The sequence below is a fragment of the Urocitellus parryii genome, unplaced genomic scaffold, assembly GCF_045843805.1.
Source record: "Urocitellus parryii isolate mUroPar1 unplaced genomic scaffold, mUroPar1.hap1 Scaffold_535, whole genome shotgun sequence".
NCBI classification, from domain to species: domain Eukaryota; kingdom Metazoa; phylum Chordata; class Mammalia; order Rodentia; family Sciuridae; genus Urocitellus; species Urocitellus parryii.
The window spans coordinates 48,792-60,389 of record NW_027554071.1 but is presented as its reverse complement, the minus strand read 5'-3'; the positions used below and the strand labels follow the sequence as shown (position 1 = coordinate 60,389).

The following is an 11,598-nucleotide window of genomic DNA, read 5'->3' as shown; positions in this document are numbered from 1 at the left end:
AAATAATTACAGTGTGTAAGATAAAAGTCAATAGATTCTTTAAAAAAAAACAGATACATTTACCAAAAATAGACTTTTTTAAACAGACATTTTCTACTTTTTCAAATTTAGAAAGCATATTTGAATATCTTATTATTAAAGTCTTACATTCATCATGTAGTTAGTTTCTCTTACTCCTTGCAAGCAAGTGAATTGACCTTCTAATAAGAATGCTTTATATATTGTCAGAAGTTCTTTTTGGAGAACTCTATTAAGTGTTTCTCATATATTCAAAATATCATTCAAAAGCATACCAGTGAGCTTTTGATTTCATCAATTTTAATTTCTTTTGAAATAATGTGTGTATATATTAGTACTTACTAAATATTACTTTGTGTAGGAAATGGCCTGATTTCATTTTATATAAATGCTGGTGCTCTATGTGCTTCAAAGGTAGTTTTTAGAATAGAGTTGAGTATAACTCATATTTTGAAATCATTAAAAAAGTACATACACTTTTTACCATATTTTAATGAAGTAATATAAGTGGAGATTAGACATGTTGATACCATGAGCTGAAAAATAATTAAATATAGTTGAATCCTTTTGGGGTGTTCAACATAATAGTTTCCACCCTCTTCTATAAATGCCCCAGTTATCTCATATTATATGCTTGGTTTGGAGTTATTCTTTAAATTTATTTATGGTGATGAGAATTAAGCTGATAACCTTGACTATGTTAGGCAAACAATGAATTTCAGCCCTTTTAAAATATTATATTGAGACGGGATTTTGCTAAGTTCCTGAGGTATTGAGGCTGGCTTCAAACTTTGTGATCCTCCTGCTTCAGTCTCCAAAATATCTGTGATTACAGTTCAAAGTGCCTAGTATGGCCTAGAGAATTTTTATGCATTATCATGTTTCTAATTTCTTGTTTTTGACTCCAATACACATTTATTCAACTAAAACAAAACATCTTTAAACATATTTTAACAATGTACAAATACATTCACAATATAATCTGCTGATTAAAAGACTCCAACAAAGTTTCAAGTATCTCAACAGAATTTACAACTGCCTACAATAATTTGTAGATTGGTTTAGTTTACAGTTAAATATATTGCCTTGTTTAAGAAAAATTATTAATACAAATGTATGATTTACAATATTCCCATTATAGCAAGAAAAAATAGATTCATAAAATGTCTTTAGGCATTTATTATGCCAAGTATTTAAATGATTATTTTTACTATGACATAAGAATAATATTCATTTAGTACTAAAAGATTTTATTAGTCCAGAGATCACTGAAGAGTTTACAGGAAGTTCCAAAATAAAATATGACTATCCTTTCTATGAAATAAATAAAACAGCAGCAATCCCTGGGTATCCCTTAAACATAAACTATAAAGATTCCATTTATTAGTTAGGCCTTAAGTATAAGAATAAAAGAAAATTTTAGAAACTAGTTAACACTACCAGCCTGAATTTGTTTTCACTTGTGCATGTCTAACATAAGCAATTTCAACATGAAGTATATATTTAAAATTAACATTTTTTCTAACTTTTTAACTCATACACAAGCCAAGTGTTTACTCTTAATCATGGAATCAACTTATTTCTGAAAATAACCTATAGAAATAGTATGTAAACACACATACCTTTGAGATATATTAAGAACATCCTATATTCTATGGATCAAAATGCAAATATCTCTGTAACATATGTAAACTAACACATTAATTTGGGATATACAGATACATTACTATATGCATACATATGTACACCATAAAATAAATTCTGACAATGTTCTTAATGATATCATACTTCCCAGCCTCAACTACTAGAAAAAGAAAATTAAAACTTTGTTTAAAAAAACAGTTTTTATAGTAACTTTGCAAGTGAAAACAAAACAAACAAACAAAAATCAATGCTCCTTTTTATACTGGACTGAGCTCTAAACAATTCATAATCAAGAATCTCTTCAGCCATTCCCCAGTATCACAGAAAATATAATTTTCTCTCTATTCAAGAAGTCTCTTCATTTCTGGTGTTTTGTCTTAAAAACTGCATTTCAAGATACCAGGTAGCCATGCTAGTTAAATTCTTCCAGCTGCCCACTTGCACCTAATGTAACCATACAGGTTGGCACCCTGTAGCACCACACCCATGATAACCATGCCAACCATTTTACTCTGAGGGAGAAGAAAGCACTAAAGGCAAATATCACTCACAGCACTGTACAGGCAATTAGTCCTAACCAAAAGATTCTTGATTCAACTTTTGAAACAGTTTTATTCTCCTGAGGAGATGCCTTCCTGGACTCAAACACCCAATGACTCTTTCTGTACTCATCAATATGATTCCACCACCCAAGGCCTACCATCAGTCTCTACCTGTGGCATTCTTCACTGCCCAAAAGTCATGTGACAACAACAAGATAATTGTCACCATACAAGCAATAAAGCTGCTGCTGAGCAATTCAGAGAGAAGATAGACTATAATGGCAGAGACTCAGAAGAACAAATGGAAAAATCATGCCACTGGGTGTCGGATTTTAGATTTTCTTGGTCTATTAGTTGTCTCTTCTTCTGCATCAAACAATGAAACATCTTCAGTGTCATCATTGCTGTCCTGACTGCAAGGCTCTGCCAGAGTCTCCTATTCCTACATGATTGCAGGGTACCCCTACAGGGCAGCTCACAAGGGAGCTGAAGAGGTGCCCGGAGGCCGCACCCCTTTCACTTCCTTGCGTGCATGACGTGCAAGATGGGCCGAGGAAAAAGACCACCCGCACCCCACCCACCACACAGAGCATTTCTACAGCCCAACATCGGATCTGCCCAGCGCTGGGCATTGGTTGAGGATGGGCTTCTCCTCTCCACACCTCCAAGCTTCCCGAGGCCTTCCCTATGAGGGCCTCGGAGCACCCAGATCACCTCCGCGACAACTACCCTTGGTCCTCCATCCTTCCCGCCCACTCAGCTCTTCCTCAAGACGGACAGCCAGAGGGGACACCACACAACCACCCCTGTGTACCCGGCTCACTCCACAAACCCTGCAGGAGGGACCCTTCCTCCCGCCAAGCCTAGGCCACCCGCTCTCCGTGCCCACAGCCCCTCACCTCATGTTTCTAATTTCTTAATAATTTTCTAATCTATATTATAGCCATTTTCTCCTTCTAAATGGTCATCAAAGTCTTTTTTATTGTTCTGAGAGGATATTTAATGTGAATATACTTTTATGATGTGACACATCTGCTCACAATAGGCTATTTCTATTGTAAGAGTATTTTGATTCTGATATTTTGATAGTATAATGTGAATGTACTTTATGATATGACACATCTGGTCACAATAGACTATTTCTATTGTAAGAGAATTTTGATTATTAACTGGTTTTCAGGCTTAACATTTTCCTAAGAGTGGTGATGGTTCACTTTCTATTTGATTACACAAATAAGGCACTGATTTAAAAAAATATTGTGGTGCTAGGGATCAAACCCAGGGCCTCCTGAATTCTGGATAAGGTATGCCACCACTGAGCTACATCCCAGCCCCACAGATTCTTTGTTTTTGTTAGCTTTATGACTAGCTATATCAATGAGAAACTTACATAGAAATTCAACTACATTTGAAAACATTAAAGAGTTTGGGCATCCAATATTTTTATGATTTCTAAAATATAATTTCCCCGTAAAACACGAGGATATCTAAGATCACTCATAATGCATGCTTCCATTGATGTTTCTCTAGTTTTACCACTTCTGAAGAACGTCATGGAGGAAACTGACTATGATATTCTTTTAAATTTTTCTTTTTTTAGAAAGCATCATAAGTTATTGTCACAAATTCTGTTTACATTTTTTGTTTAAATATTTTTCCTAGTGGCAAATATTTGATGCTATTACTGTTGAAGGGTATACATAGAAACAAACGAAAGATAAGACTCCCTTGGGATCAATGATTCATTCACAATGAATCAATCTGCTCTTGTAACATATTTTTTATCATGACTCTTTTGAAAAAGTTCAACCATGACTTGAAATAGTGTCTCTAAAATGTAGATTTTTTTCTCTAAAGTTTTGAAATTTTTAGAGAGAAAATCCAGAACCCAGAAATAGCAAAATAAATAATGATAAATAAGTTTAAACATATTATTACTTTAACATAAAACATATAAAATAAGTATTTATCTTACATTATCTTACATTTTTGTTATAAATGCTCTTAACAAAATGCAGAACTAGTTAAGAATGTCAATTATTAGTAATTGACATTCTGAGTAATTAAATGAGCAGGTGTTTGAAAAATATAGCCATGTCTTAAGATTTTATTTTAGAGTAGTTTTATGTTTACACAGAAATTGCAAAGAAAATGCAGAGATCTACTATGTAACTTCTACCCAGTTTTTTTGCTCTTATGACTTACGTGAGCTATCTCAGATGTGTTAACTTCATACATGATTTTTCATGATAAACAGATACTGATATGCTCTTATTAACTAATGTCTGTGTTTCCTTTGAATTCTCAGTACAGCCTCTTTCAGTTCCAGGACCCCATCTAAGATTCCGCAAGACAGTCATCCTGTCTCCATAGGCTTTTCTTCGTAGCGACAGTTTCTCTGACCTTCCTTTCTCTGATGCCCTTGATGTTTGAGGAGGACCTGACAGTTGAGGAGTACCTATCAGGTACTTTTTAGATTTTCAGTTGATGTTTTTCTCATATGTAGACAGGTTATGGATTGGGGAAAGCAGATTACAGATGAAGTGCTATTCTTCATTTCATATCCTCAAGGTGCTCACCTGACTGATGTAGTGTTTGCCAGATTTCTCACTGTGAAGTTATGTTTCTCTACATGTACACATTATATATATTGTTTTGGAGTAAGTCACTATGCAGAGCCCCCTCTTAAGGAGTGGGAAGTTAGGCCTAACTCCTTGAGGGCCAAATGTCCACCTCAATTACTTGAAATTCTGCATAAGAGGTTTTTATTTAGCCTCTTTTGTTTATCTGTTTAGTCATTTACTTGTAAATAAATGAGCATCTGGATATTTACTCCAAGATTTTGTTTGTTATCCAACTCTATAGTGCTTTGTTGCTTACTTCATTCCTGCTTGAAGCCTTTGGGAATAGCTTTGACCATTCTTTCCACTGGGAGTTCTTTCTATTGTTTCCTGTTTTCTTTTAACAGGAAAGAATAGTATAATACCCTCAATTAGGCCTTTTACACTTATAAAACATTTCACTGAGGCTTTAAGTACAATATAATATTCTTATGAAGACTCTAACATATATAGTACGCACTGAAATAATATGAGTTTGTTATCAATAAATATCATTAATGATACCACTGGCTGATATCACATACACATTGAGACCCCTAGAAAATATCATGTCAAACCTTCAAACTCATAAGATATCCTCACAGAGAACTAGAAAAAATATGATATCTTCATTGAGGCATTTGACACATATATGAAATCCTTGTGGAAGCCTATGTCACATAAAAATATTCTCAATAAGTTCTCTAAAACTCACATAAAAACTAAGTTCTTTGACACCTATAATATTTTCAATGAGTCCTCTACACATATAATCAATGAGGACTCTGACATATAATGTCCTCACAGAGGTTTCTAACATGCTCAATATCATTACTGAGGCCTGTGTCAGTCATAAAATATCCATGAGAGCCTATGACAAATAAGGAAAAAACACATTGAGGCCTCTGAAACACAATAATATTTTTATTCAGAGCTCTAACTAAACACATGAAACTATTTAAAAAGGCACTGTCTTCACTGAGGGCTCTGACATATATTACTGACTAACTCTTTTGACAACTATAATATTCTCAGAGGAGACTCTAAAACATATGATATCATAAGTCCTTTGACACAAGTCCCATTGTCACTAAGGATTCAAATGCATTTAGTATTCTCACTGAGGCATGTGACCCTAATGGTATCCTCACTGAGGCTGTTGACAATAATGAAGTACTGGTACTGAGACATCTGACTCAGGAATAGCTTTGCTGAGGTGGCTGGTGCATTTAAAATACTCCCTGAAACATCTGAGAGGTATAATATACTCCCTGAGGCCTCTAACTTCCTGAGGTCTTTGAAATATTTAATATCTACATTGACACCTACAGTATCTATAAGAGTCATACTGAGGTCTCTAATAATAACAATAAACTATTGGAGACATCTGAGATGTACAATTGGATAACAGAGGTCTCTTGCACTTAGAATGTCTTCTTGATGCCTCTGGCACTGCCATCATGTACTCACAGAGGTCCCTTTCTATAGGAGAAAACTGAGGCCTCTGACAAGTATAGTAAGTTTACTGCCAACTCCCAAAACATAATGTCAAAGGTGAAGCCTGTGACAAACACTCTATATTGTCACTGAGGAATCTTCCACATATCGTCATTGAGGCCACTGCCATGAACAGGATATCTGTACTGTGACCTTGATCCCATTCAAGGGGATGGGTTGGTGAAGTCTCAGAAACTCTGGTAATACCCTGGCACTGGACTTTGATACATAATATCCATGTGAAGCCTCTGACACATAAAATAACCACACTCAGGCCTTGGATATTTTTATAATAGTCCCAGAATGGTTTCTGACACTCATATCACATCCTCAGTGAGTCTTCCTCTAACGCCAACATGAATCCTCCCTGAGGCCTCTGACATTCACATCCTATCTCATTTGAGTCCCAAAACACTAATGAGATTCTTACTGAGGACTCTGAAATGGATATCATCCTCATACAGGACAGTGAGATCAATATAATATCCAACCTGAGGCTTCTGTCATTCAGAAATATCCTAATCAAGGCTTCTGACACTCAAGGAATATCACACTGAGTGCTCTGGGGCACTAGAAGTCCACACAGATTTAGACCCTCTAGAGTCATCCAAAAGTACTGAGGCCTCTGTAGGTAACATGAGGTACAATGAGTCCTCAGAGACATATATGTCTCATTGAGGTCTCTGACACATATAAAATTCCCACTGAGGATTCCATCCTATGTACAGTATGGAATGAGTCATTTGACCCCGTATTATCCTCACTGACCTCTGAGAGAGATTCTGTTCTCAGTGAGGCCTCTTACACATATTAGATCATCACAAAGGCATGTGGTGTTCATTTCATAATCTCACTGAGGCCTTCCACACTGATATTCTCTCTACCCTGAAACTTCATCACATACAATGTCCTCACTGGGTACCATGGCACTGCCATCATTATTCTCAAGGAGGCCTCTGACACATAGAATTTCCTCACTGAGAACTCTGAGCCCTAAAATATATTCACTGAGGACAAAATCCTCAGGAAGTCCTCTAATATTCACAAGTTTTCTTCACCTCACAGTCATATAAAATAGTAAATAAGGATTCTGACACTTATACTATCTACCCTGAGGCCTCTGACACAAATATTTAACAATCCTAATTGAGGCCGGTGGTGATAACAAAATAAACTCAGTGAAGTCTGACACATATCATATCCTCACTGGGGCCTCTGACCTTGACAGAATATCTTCAGTATGTCCCCTAACAAAAGTATTATTCTCACTCAGGCTTTTGATCCTCAAAGAACTTTCACATATAATATGCTAACAGAGTCCTTTTCTTATTACAGCACATATATGTCCTGACTCAGGCCTATGGCACTTAAGAAACATTCTTATGGAGGTCTCTGACACTCGTGTAATATCCTCCATGAGTCGTTCTCTGACACATTGGATACTCACTGAGGATTCCTTGATTATCTGGCATTTCTTGATTATCTCACTGAGTCCATAAACACTCCTATTCTATTTATTGAGGATTCTTAAGTGTACAATATCTTCACTCTGATCTCTATCAGTCATATCCTCTCCTTCCTTTTTCCTCTGACAGTTGCACAACTTATTCATAGAGACTTGTGGGACTCAAGAAATATCCTCAATCCTCTTGGCCATCAGTGAGCTCAGGCACACCTAATAGCCTCACTGACAAAGACCCCTATTGTCTAAAATATTAAAAAATCACTGAAGACTCTGAAAGTACCATCCTATCAACACAGATCCTTCTGACACTTTTAAGTATCCACTTGAAGTCTCTGACACAGACAATAACTCCACAGAGGACTCTGACTTGGACATAATGTTTTCACAGAGTCCTGGATCACATGTATGATTTTTCACTGAGGTTTCTGACTATCAGTTCATAGCCTTGCTCTGGACTCTGACAGTAAATATCCACATGAAGATTCTAGGGTATATGATAGGATTACAGAGGCCTCCTACTCTTCCCATAGTTACACTGGACTCTGACCCCTGCAATATCCTCATTTGGGCTATGCTATTTATATAGAATTCTCCTGTGTGTCTCTTACCCTGATAGGATATCCTCCATGCCTCCTCTGACATTCATATCCCATACTCACTGAGGCATCTGACATTCATATACAATCACACTGAAGGTACATTCACCCCTAATCAACTTCCTGAGGACTCTGAAACTTAAAATGTCCCCACTCACAGCTCCAAGAATCACATGATATCTTTCCTGAGGTCTTTGAAATCCATATAATAAACTCCTAGAGGATTCTGATGTATATAAAGTCCTTTCTTGTCCTCTGACACTAACCTAGTATATTCACTGAATCCTGTGATAATAACATTGTAGTCTCACTGAGGCTTCTGAAATAAATGAAATCTTCATTCAGGGTACTCATACCTTCTACCCACAGTAAGGCCTCTAACACCTGGTATCTGCCCTGGGGCCTCTGACAAACAATATTTTTCCTTAGCCCTTCAACAAGCAAACTATCCTCAGCTAGGCCTCAGACACATTTTGAATGTCCTCCCTCAGGGCACATTCAATGCCTCCTCCCTCAGGCTTCTGATGCTCATGTAATATCAACACTGAGGCCTGTAGCCCATATACTTGCTGAGGCCTCTGACACACAAAATATTATCTCTGAAGATTCAGATGCATGTGATATTCTCAGGCCTCTGACATATCCTCCATTGTCACTAAGACTTCTGACTCAATGAGGTCTGTGACCCTAATAGTGTCCTCACTGAGGCCTCTGACAGCAATGAAGTATCAATGCTGAATCCACTGACTCAGTTAAAAGCCTCACTGAAGAGTCAGGAGCATTTAATATCCTACCTTAAACCTCTGGCAGATATAATATACTTTTTTAGGCCTCTAACTCCCTGAGGACTTGACACATACAGTATCTACATTGCGACCTACAGGACCTATAAGAGGCTTACTGAGGCCCCTAATATTAATGATGTAGTATTGGAGACATCTGACACATGTAATTGACTAACAGAAGTCTCTTCCACTTAGAATCTTTTTGACAGCCATCATATACTTATGGAGGCCTCTTTCCATAGGAGAAACCTGAGGCCTCTGACAGGTATAGTAAATTTACTGCAGCCTCTATGAAGTATAATATCCAATGTGAGGCCTGTGACAAACACATCACATTCTCACTGAAGCCTTGGACACATATCACATCATCACAGAGGCCTCTGACATCAATAATATATCTAAACTGTAACCTTGGTCATGTTCACATTGTTACTGAGGCCTCAGGCAGTCTGGTAACACCCTGACTCTAGACTCTGACACTTAATATCCATGAGAAGACTCGGCCACCTACAATATTCTCACAGAGGCCTATGTCAAATACAGTGTTATCACTGAAGTTTCTGACACATAAGATATAATGATTGTGGCCTTGGACACTTTTATAATAGTGTGAAGCAGGTATCTGATACTCATATCATATCCTCAATGTATCCTTTCTGAAACTCCCATGATTCCTCCCTGAGGCCTCTGACATTCACATCATATAGCACTGAGTCCACTCACACTGGTAACATACTGCCTGAGGACTCTGCAGTGGATATCATCCTCATGCAGGACAATGAAATGAATATAATATCCACCTTAGGCTTCTCAAGCTCAGATAATGACCTCCATTAGACCTCTAACACTTAAGTACTATCCTACCAAGTGCTCTGGGGTACCTGATGTCTGCACAGATTAATGCTCTGATAGATATTCAAAATATAACTGAGACCTCCAAAGGTTACATAGTATGTACAATGAGTCCTCTGACACATGCATGTATCTCATTGAGGTCTCTGACACATATGAAATCCCCACAGAGGGCTCCAACCTTTGTAGAGGAGGGACTGAGTCATTTGAGCCCATATTTTCCTCACTGACCAGTCTGAGAAAAATTGTCTTCTCAGTAAATCCTCTTCCATGTAATATGTAGTCATTAAGGCCTCTGATACTCATTTCATAATCTCACTGAGTCCTTTCACACTGATATTCTTTCAACCCTGAAAACTCCATCTCTTACAGTGTCCTCACTGGGTACCTTGGCACTCCCACCATTATTCTCAATGAGACATCTGACACATAGACGTTCTTCAGTGGAGGGCTGGGGTTGTGGCTCAGTGACAGAGCACTCGCCTTACACATGTGAGACCCTGGGTTTGATCCTCAGCATCATATAAAAATAAATAAACAAAATAAAGTTAGTGTGTCCTGTATAACTAAAAAAAATTTAAAAAAAAACTTACTCACTAGAAATTTCATCTCTAAATTACACTTACTGAGGAAACTATTCTCAATAACACCTCTCCTAGTCAGAAAATTTTCTTCACTAAGGACCTTCATAGTCACATAACAGAGTGAGTGAGGCTATGATACCTACATTCTCTACCCCTAGTCTCTAACACGTATACTCAACTCTCTGAGGCCTCTTAAGAGAAAATACCCTGGTTGAGACCTATAGTAATAGCAAAATAATCTCAATGAAGACTTTGACACCTATCACATCCTTATTAAGGCCTCTGACTTCGACCAAATATCTTCAGTACATGTTCTGAAAAATGTATCAGTCTCAATGAGGATTCAGACACTCAGGTGATAGCCTCCCTCTGGACTCTGACACTAAATGTCCATATGAAGGCACTGTCACATATAATAGGCTAACACAGGTCTCTTCCTATTACAGCACATATATGTCCTCACTCAGGCCTGCAGCACTCATGGAATATTCTCATGGAGGTCCCTGACACTCAGGAAATATCCTCAATGATTCCTCCTCTGACACTCAATATTGTGTAATTATTGAGGGCACTGAAATTCCTTGATCATCTCACTGAGTCCATAATTTTTTCTGTCACATGTATAATAAACTCACTCAGGGCTCTGACACTCATGTCCTCTCCTCCCAGTTGCCTCTGACACTTACATCACATATTCACAGAGGCTTGCTGTATGTAGATAATATTCTCCCTCAACCTTCTGTCTGTCCCTCAGTTAATATCTCCATGAGAGCTCAGGCACAAGTAAGAGCATCACTGGCAGAGATCCTAATTGTCTAGTCATATTTAAAAATCATGGAGGGCTCAGACAGTATCTTTCTGTCAACACAGACTCCTCTGACATTTTAAGTGTCTCCTTGAGGTCTATGACACAGACACTCTCCATGCAGGACTCTCACCCATGCAGTACAAATGCTCAGGCCTTTGACACAATTATATCCCCAGTGAGGGGTGTGACACTGATGTAGCCTCTTCC

At 37.6% G+C, this 11,598-nt stretch overlaps 1 pseudogene; it reads right to left on the bottom strand.

The window, feature by feature from the left end:
• Positions 1–2,007: 2,007 nt before the first annotated feature.
• Positions 2,008–4,442, bottom strand: LOC144252742 (Golgi apparatus membrane protein TVP23 homolog B-like; annotated as a pseudogene).
• Positions 4,443–11,598: the final 7,156 nt, after the last annotated feature.